The sequence below is a fragment of the Schistocerca serialis genome, chromosome 2 (assembly GCF_023864345.2).
Source record: "Schistocerca serialis cubense isolate TAMUIC-IGC-003099 chromosome 2, iqSchSeri2.2, whole genome shotgun sequence".
In the NCBI taxonomy this organism is placed as follows: Eukaryota; Metazoa; Arthropoda; class Insecta; order Orthoptera; family Acrididae; genus Schistocerca; species Schistocerca serialis.
Genome location: NC_064639.1, coordinates 1,113,266,123 through 1,113,276,167, shown reverse-complemented (window position 1 = coordinate 1,113,276,167; position 10,045 = coordinate 1,113,266,123).

Below are 10,045 nucleotides of genomic sequence, written 5' to 3'. Positions count from 1 at the left end.
GCTTTTCAGAGCTTCTCCTAGTGGATGGAAACCTCCGCCATGGGCCAGCAACCACTCCATCACTTGTTTCCGAATAAATCACAACGAAACTAGCACATTAAATGAAACAACAAGTTTACTGCAACTAGTCACTGTTTATTAATCTCCACGACGCGTTTCAAAGGTTTAAACCTCCATCATGAGGTGGATTTTCATTTGTCATTCTGACATTTGTGTGTTTTGTGTTACAATTTTTTTGGAGGAACTTGTGGCATTGGCCCCACTAGACAGTGCCACAAATTCCTACAAAAAGATCGCAACAAAAACACACAAATGTCGTTCTAACAAATGTAAATATACCTGATGATGGTCGTTTAAATCTTTGAAACGCATTGTGGAGATAAATAAACAATGACTGGTTGCAGTGGAACTTGTGTTAATTTAATGTCAATAACAGTCACGGTGAAGCCTAACCTAAAATGTTCGCATTTATAGAAATTAGCGCAACAAACACAGACAGCGACAGCACAGCTCAGCGACAAAGCCTACAGCAGTGTAGTGTAAACTATATAATAGCACGCTCCACAGTTACCAACGAACATCTTCACATCATACGCCATGAATTCTCACGGCTGCTGCCGAGTGCTAGCGATCTGAACTTTGAACTATGGTTGCGACTTTATAGTTCCCACATAGCAGCCGCGGTGTTATTTGCATACAATCTGTTTGCACACGAAATGTTCTAGGCGCCACAAGAAGGCATCAGCCACGTTCCTGAGTAGAGCGCCCATCAGTACAGCAGCACTGCCTTCGAGACGACTGGATCATCTGACGTCAGGCCCCACCTGTATTGTTCCGCTTGCTGGGCACTTAAGGTGTAATCCACCAGCAGGCAGCACTGACAGCTTTGGCCCACTTGGTCTCTCTTGGTCCAAGCACCTGTTGCACCGGTCGCCTACTAGTGGAAACTCTGCATCGTGGAGTCGTAACTCGACTACAACTTCGAAACATCTCTCCAGTATCCACCAGGGAATGATATCTCTTCGGCTCGTAGTGACCATGCATGATTTTTCAGTTGTTATCCAGAACTATTATTTATTGTGCACTCTGTTCTGTGACTTGAAAGCACATCCAATTGCAACATGGGAATAATCATCACTCACTAAAACGCTACTGTGTGTAGCCTTACCACTTGAGACAGTTCCATTTCTGGTGCGAGGTTTGTAACGCCGGAAATGCATATCCTCCTATTTCCATCTATTGCACTGCAAGGTTTTTTCCTTATTTTGTTACCGGAAGATACAACATTTCTGTGTCTTTGTATATTGTAATTGTTTTACTATTTGTATATATTTATGCATTTATGTCGATTTATAATTGGTTTGTTTTGTGAATATTATTTGTATTTATACGCTGGATCTGGCCTAGGGACAACTATGCTATCGAACGAATACATCGATAGGTCGTGTGGAGAACCCAAGTGTTTAGGATCTTTGGTACTGTTAACACTGCCGCGTGGAGCGCGGGCAGAGCAGAGGGAGTCTGGCTGGGGTGGTGCAGTGGAGCAGGTGTGTTGTGTGACGCTCCCGCGAGTTGCCGCGCTTTCGGGGTTGGGCAGCATGTAATTGCGCTCGACTTGCTGTGATAGTTTCTGACACGGTGTCGCGGACGGGAAGCATTAGCTGGCGCACATCAAGAGCCCGTTTCGCCTAGTGACCGTGTCGATAAGAAGGCGCGCCAACATCCAGCTTCTGCTACAGGGACGGCCGACAATGAGTGACTGTCGCCACCTCCTCGGTCGACGGCTTCATACCTTCACTCAACCAACAAGGAAGACTGGAAGCACGTAAAGTTTTAGAACTGTATGGCAGACCTCAGCTTTACAAACTTTTCAAATCACAAAATTACAGCAACGGAGCATGAAACTTTGTTGCTCATTGTCCCAATTGCATTACCAAGCAAGGTCCCTTCCTTTTCCAGAATGAACTCGAGTATCGTTGAAATTCAAACGCCACCATTATAGTAAAAGCATTCGATTTCACTGCTTTAATTTCAAAGTTCAGTTAAAGTATTCATAGCTGGCTACAATATTTAGATTACACAAGCACAAATTAAGAGTGCGAGTTTTGTTTGCATATTTTAGCTTACCTGTGACTGCAGCTCTGCTTGGTACGTACTAAATTTTACTATTGTTAATTGTTCAAAATCGTTTAATTCAAGTTCAAAGTTAAATCTCTTCTTTCTAAATTGCGTAGATTCAAGTAGCTTTTGAAACGATTGTTGAGGTAGCCCAAGACTAACTGTATTTTACTGAATTTCGATATGCTTCAGAAACAAAGTTCACTATTAATCTCAGTCACTAAATTAACTTTCAATTTCCGGTTTTATTAATTCTTTTGCTAAATTAAGTCAGAGTGTAGGGAAATTTATTACTTCTGACAAACTTTCAGTTTTCACACTACACGTGCCAAACTTCAGTTGCCATGCTTCTAGTGCTAATTATATGCGTAAGAACCTTTCTTTTTCAGTTACTATAGTAATTGGCGACCGTAATTTCCCCAAAATCTCAAATATCTAGTTACCGCTAGTTAATTGTTGACGTAACGGCCGCACATTTACTTTCTTTATTAACTTTACCCCTTTTCAAAATTAATTTCCACCAGTTTCATTTGCATTTTCCCTTTCATTTAGATGTAACACTTTCCTCCCTCTTTACCGACAGATTAACTTCGGTGACGATTGCTTTTCCCAAATTCCCATTAGGCACACGCGGTTTAATTTTTCACGGTCATAAAGGTCGATAAGTGAGGGGGAGGTTATAGGTTGACGTCCAAGAAAAGAATTTGGCCCCTCAGAAATGCTGCTCATGATATATTGGCCTGGTCGATAACGTGGTCGAATATCAAATGCTTTCCTATTCCCATAACTTGGAGCGAAACATGGGACCGTACAACGGAATCGTACTTTTGCAATACAAAAACAACGAAAGATGTACAGTATCCTAATTTGTCATCTGCTATATAGGGCCGGCTGTGGTGGCCGAGCGGTTCTAGGCGCTTCAGTCCGAAACCGCGCTGCTGCTACGGTCATAGGTTCATAGATTTGAATCCTGCCTTGGGCATGGATATGTGTATTGTCCTTAGATTAGTTAGGTTTAAATAGTTCTAAGTCTAGGGGACTGATGACCTCAGATGTTAAGTCCCATAGTGCTCAGAGCCATTTGAACCATTTCGTTATATAGGACTTTGCTGCTATAAAGGCCTGTAAGTCACAGTGACGAATTGCCGATACAAATAATTCCTGAGATTGTGGCAGTGGGTGAAGCCAATTGTTTGAGGAAATCGCAGAAAACATTAAAGGAAATATACGAATAAATACCGACCGAACTGTTGAACTCCACATTCAAACAAATGTGACACAGGTTCTATCTCAAGGGGATGTCAACGCTCTTGTTCTATTATCATTAGTCGAAGCAACAACTGAGAATTTAGTGTCACGATGAAAGGGATGGAATCTTCGTCTTTACGATAGGGAAGTTGTTTATCGTGACCGACATTATGTTTCATCCAAATATTTCTCCAGAGAAGGTGACATAGATTTTATAGTGATATACACTCTGTTACTGAGACTCTTGGCAATGGTTTTACTATAAATGAGTTGACTGTAAATGAGTACAGCTTATTCACTGATTCCAACAAATTTAGTAGGAAAGCAGTACTTCGCCACAATGTGAACAACTTTCCTTCGTGTTCTGATTGTCTATGTAGTCAATCTGAGACAGTCATATCAGAAGTTTCAACTGTCAATCACACATTACAGATCAATAAGAGAGATACAAATTGTTTATACGTAGAGATCTCAAGGTAGATGTAATTTCTCTCGACATGCAGCTCGGATGGACAGAGCACTACGGCATTTTATGGACTTATAAACCGTTACGGACTATAAAACACACCTTAATGTCTAAGCATTTTTTAAAATAATATTTTTCGCATTTTTATTATTACGTTGCAAAGCCAGATTAAAAGAATTCTTTGTTTATAAAACAGAACTGAAAATCGTACCCTGAAAATTCATCTCCTTCTTCTTCATCTTCGTCGTTATCGTTGTCCTCTTCATATAAATAATGTTCTTCCCTGCCATCGACAGCGTTTCTTATGTCGCACATCTTGAAAGATTTAACAATAATATCGTCTCTTACTCTAGGGCACGACTATTTTATCCACTGACTCCCTTGTTTGATTGTACGTGATTTTAAAGCTACCTTCGGCATGAACTCATGTTGGATTTTATCCATCATTCATTTGTTCCACTCTTCTTTCATATAGGTAAACTTAAAATGGTTTATTTATCGAGACATCAAGATGTTGTAATTGTGAAATAAGTCCTCCCGGAATAGCAGGAAGCTATGTGTTTCCCTGTCTCAATTTCTCTTTCACGGAATTTTTCAAGTGCTCGCTAAACTGATCTAGCACAAGAAGAGAGCTCCTCTTCAATAAAGCAACTGTCCTTTCTCACACAGTTTTTTAATCCACAACTTCTGCCCAGCACTGTGAATCCATCCCGGGTCGTGTACGTGAACACATGGCGGTATTTCATAAACTTTTGGCATTGTTTTGCGCTTGAAAATGATCATTGGATTAAGTTTAGTACCGTCAGCACAACATGAAAGTACAACAGTGTAGTGCATTTTTGCATGTCCACTTCTTTATATAGTTACAGTTTTAGCACCTTTCATGGCAACAATTCTGTTACTCGGCACATACGAGGCCTGTTCAGAAAGTAAGCTCCGATTGATTGCCAAATTGAAACCACAGTGAACATCAGAAATGTTTTACTTGTAACAATTAGCTACACCTTTCAGCTACTTCTCTACGTAGTCGCCGTTCTGACCTAGACTTTTGTCATAGCGTTGTACCAACTTTTCAATAGCCTCATCATAGAAGGCAGCCGCCAGTGCTTTCCGCCAATTCTCCACGCTGGCCTACACCTCGTTGTCTGTGTCAAAATGTTGTCTTCAAAGACAGCGGTTCATGTGACCAGAGATGAAACTCAGGGGGAGACAATTGCGGACTGTATTGTGGGTAATCTCACATTTCCATTTGAAAACGATGCAGGAGCATCTTCATTGCCCCTGCAGAATGAGGCTGAGAATTGTCTTGAAGAAGAAACAGCACGACAGTTATGTAATGTCAGCTGCATAGCTTCAGGCGAAGTTTCTCACCAGGCCCTCGTACTTGGCGGCAGACACTATTTTCTAGACATCTTTACGCACTCACTGCGAGCCCAGAAATGAGAAGAGCGACGTGATGCTAACTGGGGTTATACTAGAGACACTACCCAACACATCTGTGCAAAGCTTTATCGGATTTTCATAGTCGTTTCCATTTCGCGACCGATCGGAGCTTACTTTCTGAACGCCCCTCGTAAAATGTCAGAGGAGTTTTGTGCATATTCGCTATTGGGCTTAATTCCACTCCCGGTTTCTTTCGATATTGAATAATGAAGCGATGGAAAAGTAATACTTTCTCTTCATACACTTGAGGAATCTTCTGAGTTATGTTCGCATGGTAAGACCGTGATGCTTCCTAAATCCGTAGCGCCAACCAATTCCAGTTTTAAAGTCTGTTAAGTTCCACAGTAGTGCTACCGTACGACCTTGTATTTGAATCATTTTTGTATTAATTACATTTCCGTTTTGACAGTGTTCTTGAATTCCTTTCAATACTTCATCTCCTAGCTTTAGCCATTTTGCGTTCAATCCCATATTTGCACAGCCAGTCATCCTCATTTTTTTCAGTTCTTCTTTACTAGCCCGCCCATGGCGAATGGATTTTTCTGTTGGTGGAAAGCATAAAGGCCGCTCAGCTCCTCTGTTTCCATGTTGTTCTGCATATGCTGTTACATTGTGTTTATAGTCCGCATCATATGAATACCTTTCGTTTTTTCGTTACAAAATTCACCCCAAACAAAAATATTGTACAACGAAAAACCACACCAATGTTACAAATTTCACTATTTTTTATTCACTCGATGGATAGTTTCGGATCGGGGCCCATTTTCACATCTTCGTAACATATTCAAAAATGGTATTTCCGATAGTGTAAAAACAGGTCCAAAATGCGAAACGAATAGTTACAGCGCATTCAGTTAAAATAGGGAAATCTGCAACTCTGGGATAGTTTTTCGTTGTTTTGATTAACAGATGTTACTGACCCATAGCTATTCCAGCGTGCTGGAAGTTTGTGAAAATATTTTACTTTTACCGATAACACAAGCCACTTTCAATTCAAGCTGATTGGCACCGTTGACTGCAACGACGAATCACAGGCAAGGCAGGGGTTCCTGGTTTGTGATGGTGGGGCTGCAGGGAGACATGTTAGCAGGCCTGACAAACCCGCGACTCATTCGTCGCATCGGTGCATTGCTACTGCCCGTTGATTCCTTTGTTGCTAGATAGAGATATGATTCAGGCGGCATCGAATGTATGGCCATTTTTAAGACTGGCGGGTCTTTTATATCGACCACTGGACATTTTTATATTAATTTCGAGTACAAGAAGCACTTGAATTTTGGAGGAAATTTTTCGAAGAGAAAAGAGCGTCTTACAGTCTATAAAATACGATAATACTTTCTAAACGAGTGGAAAGAAGAGATATAAATAAACGACTATTGGGGGAAAATAGCCTGCTCGAAAAAAGCTACTACCTAATAGAAGAATGTCGTGAACACTCCTCGTCATGATTCCGAAAACTGCAGGTATCTCCATATCAAATTGGGTCTTATCGTGGTGTTTATGAAAACCATGGATGTAACTTCACGTTGGTTCATATTCTTGCAAGAGACGTTTCCTTTGATCATTGTAACAACAAAAAAAGGAAGGAATATTTGTGGGACCTCAAAATAAGGAATTGCACTGGTGTGGGAAACAACGAACGGGAGTAACTTTCCCGAGGTATTTCACTGACAAGCAACAAGGATTGATGAAATCTGGACTACACATGGAAAAAAATGCTACAGTATACAACAGAAGGTAACTCAGAGAAATACACAATGAGATGAAGAGAAATTACGCTATTATTCGCAAACAATAAATACAGTAGGGACAGTGCGATTTATGAGGTACCATGGATATTAGAAGACACAGGACATGGCTGTTAACAGGTCGTGTGATGATCTGCAACGTGTCCCCGCGCTCGCCACAAGGTTGGTAAGGAGTTGTTGTTGTTGGGTGTTCCATTCTTCAATCAGTGTGGGTGACTGCTGGAGGATGGTCGTTGGTAGATACGGACGTGGTCCAGTACATCTCCCTAACACACCCCACACGTGCTCGATGGCTTTAAGTCGGGATATGGAGAAAGCCAGTCCATTCACCGAGAAACTTCTCCGTCTGAGAACTCCTGAATCTGTACTGCTCGATGCGGCCGAATGCAACCTTGAAAAAACGCTCAAGGGGAAGAAGTAAATGTCACAATTACGTTTCCCGGTGAGTTTTCGGTGTTCAAAGACTTGGAGGTCGAGACATCCATGCTCCTTTCGAGTACACCTCCAGACGGCATAAAACCACCAGAAACCTCCTGTCAGGACGAGCGCGAGTAACAAACGGGCTGTAGATGACTGCTACAACAGTATGCGAGCCTCCAACAGGAGAAGACAACAGCTGTCCGAAGTTTCTATATTTTCGAACAGTACTGCGGAAGAAACCTGGTTAGCGGAAACTAAAACTTGTTATCTGTAATCTTGGAGGGAAGGCGAAGCTATTCATCTTTCTGTCGCAGGTTTCCATAAAGAGAGATGTACGGCTACGTGGCTTACATTGAGAAAGGCCTCGCTGTCGAATATGATGTCTGTTATAAATAAATATTTGGTCAGCATACTGAAGAAGGTGTTGCTCTATTCTTGTATTCTTGCGTTGGTATCTTCATTGACTAGCAAAAGAGAGGCTTCCAGAATGAGATTTTTCACTCTTCAGCGGAGTGTGCGCTGATACTACTTCTGCCAGTACCTCGTCTCCTACCTTCCAAGCTTTACAAAAGCTCTCATGCGAACCTTGCAGAACTAGCACTCCTGAAAGAAAGATATTGCGGAGACATGGCTTAGCCACAGCCTGGGGGATGATTCCAGAATGAGATTTTCTCTCTGCAGCGGAGGGTGCGCTGATATGAAGCTTCCTGGCTTTCTGGAAACGTCCCCCCGGCTGTGGCTATGCCATGTTTCCGCAGTATCCTTTTTTTTCAGGAGTGCTAGTTCTGCAAGGTAGCCGGCCGGTGTGGCCGTGCGGTTCTAAGTGCTTCAGTTTGGAACCGCGTGACCGCTACGGCCGCAGGTTCGAATCCTGCCTCGGGAATGGATGTGTGTGATGTCCTTAGGTTAGTTAGGTTTAAGTAGTTCTAAGTTCTAGGGGACTGATGACCTCAGTAGTTAAGTCCCATAGTGCTCAGAGCCATTTGAACCATTTGATTTTCTGCAAGGTAAACAGGAGAGCTTCTGTAAAGTTTCGAAGGTAGGAGACGAGGTACTGGCAGAAGTAAAGCTGTGAGGATGGGGCGTGAGTCGTGCTTGAGTAGCTCAGTTGCTAGAGCACTTGCCCGCGAAAGGCAAAGGTCCCGAGCTCGAGTCTCGGTCCGGCACACAGTTCTAATATGCCAGGAAGTTTCAAAAGAGAGGCTGCTGTCTTCACCATAATTTCGGTTACTTAAAACTACTGTCAATCAGGACAAGAGATATGTTGGAATGGGGCTGTCGACAAAGAAAGGTGAGTATGGAGTAGGAAGTATACTCTCTCGACCCGCTCTGCGCTGAGAATCGCGACGGAAGGCCGGCGTTACCGTCTGCTGCAACGATCCCTTATTTACGGCAGCGCGAACAATCTCCGTTGTCGTAAATCCATTCACTACGAGTATGCTGAAGACAGCATTCACACAAGGTGGTGAGACCTACAACGTGCTGACATTGAAACGTCCCCTTAGAAAAATTAACGAATTACTGTGCTGATAAACCTATTACGTTATTTGATTTTCAAACAGCTGATCAGAACTGAACGTACTCAGACATCTCGCTCTTTACCGATTCTGATCAACACTAAACTGACACACAGTATTTTTAGCGCTACGCAATCTGACTTTCAATAATCCCTACAAGAGAATGGCCCTGACTAACATTAACCTATACGTTTCACAAATCACTTACCTCACAAAAATCTTCGTTACTCGAACTACTGCAATACAGCGAGCGCCAGTACTACCAGCTAAATAAAAGATTCTAACAATTGAAGGCAGTAATTACTGACAGGCATAGTTAGCAAATGAAAGATTTTGATAAAGAACAAACAACATATTTACCTTAATAGTGTTCAAAGGTCATAATATATATATATCAGTTCATGACATCCAGTCTTACAAATTTACTGTCTCTGATGGACACACGTCCAGATCGTTCGCTCTCAAAACTCGGCCATCTCTCTCCCCACATCCATCACTGCTGGCGGCTCACCTCCAACTGCGGAACGCTACGCGCTGTTAACAGCCAACTGCCCAAAAGCAGATTCCAACAATGCAAACCAACCACAGCCTTCACATAGCACAGTCAGTGATTTTGATATAAAGCGCTACGTGGCGGTACCAACATAAAAACCTAAACAGCCTACTTACAGCATGAGGAAAGTTTCCAACCGATTTCTCATACACAAGCAGCAGTTGACCGGCGTTGTCTTGTAAAACGTTGCTGTGATGCCTCGTGTAAGGAGGAGAAATGCGTAGCATCATGTTTTTGACTTCGATAAAGGTCGGATTGTAGCCTTTCGCGATTGCGGTTTATCGTATCGCGACATTGCTGCTCGCGTTGGTCGATATCCAATGACAGAATATGGAATCGGTGGGTTCAAGAGTGTAATACGGAACGCCGTGCTGGATCCCAGCGGCCTCGTATCACTAGCAGTCGAGATGACAGGCATCTTATCCGCATGGCTGTATCGTATCGTGCAGCCACGTCTCGATCCCTGAGTCGACAGATGGGGACGTTTGAAAGACAACAACCATCTGCACGAACAGTTCGACGACGTTTGCAG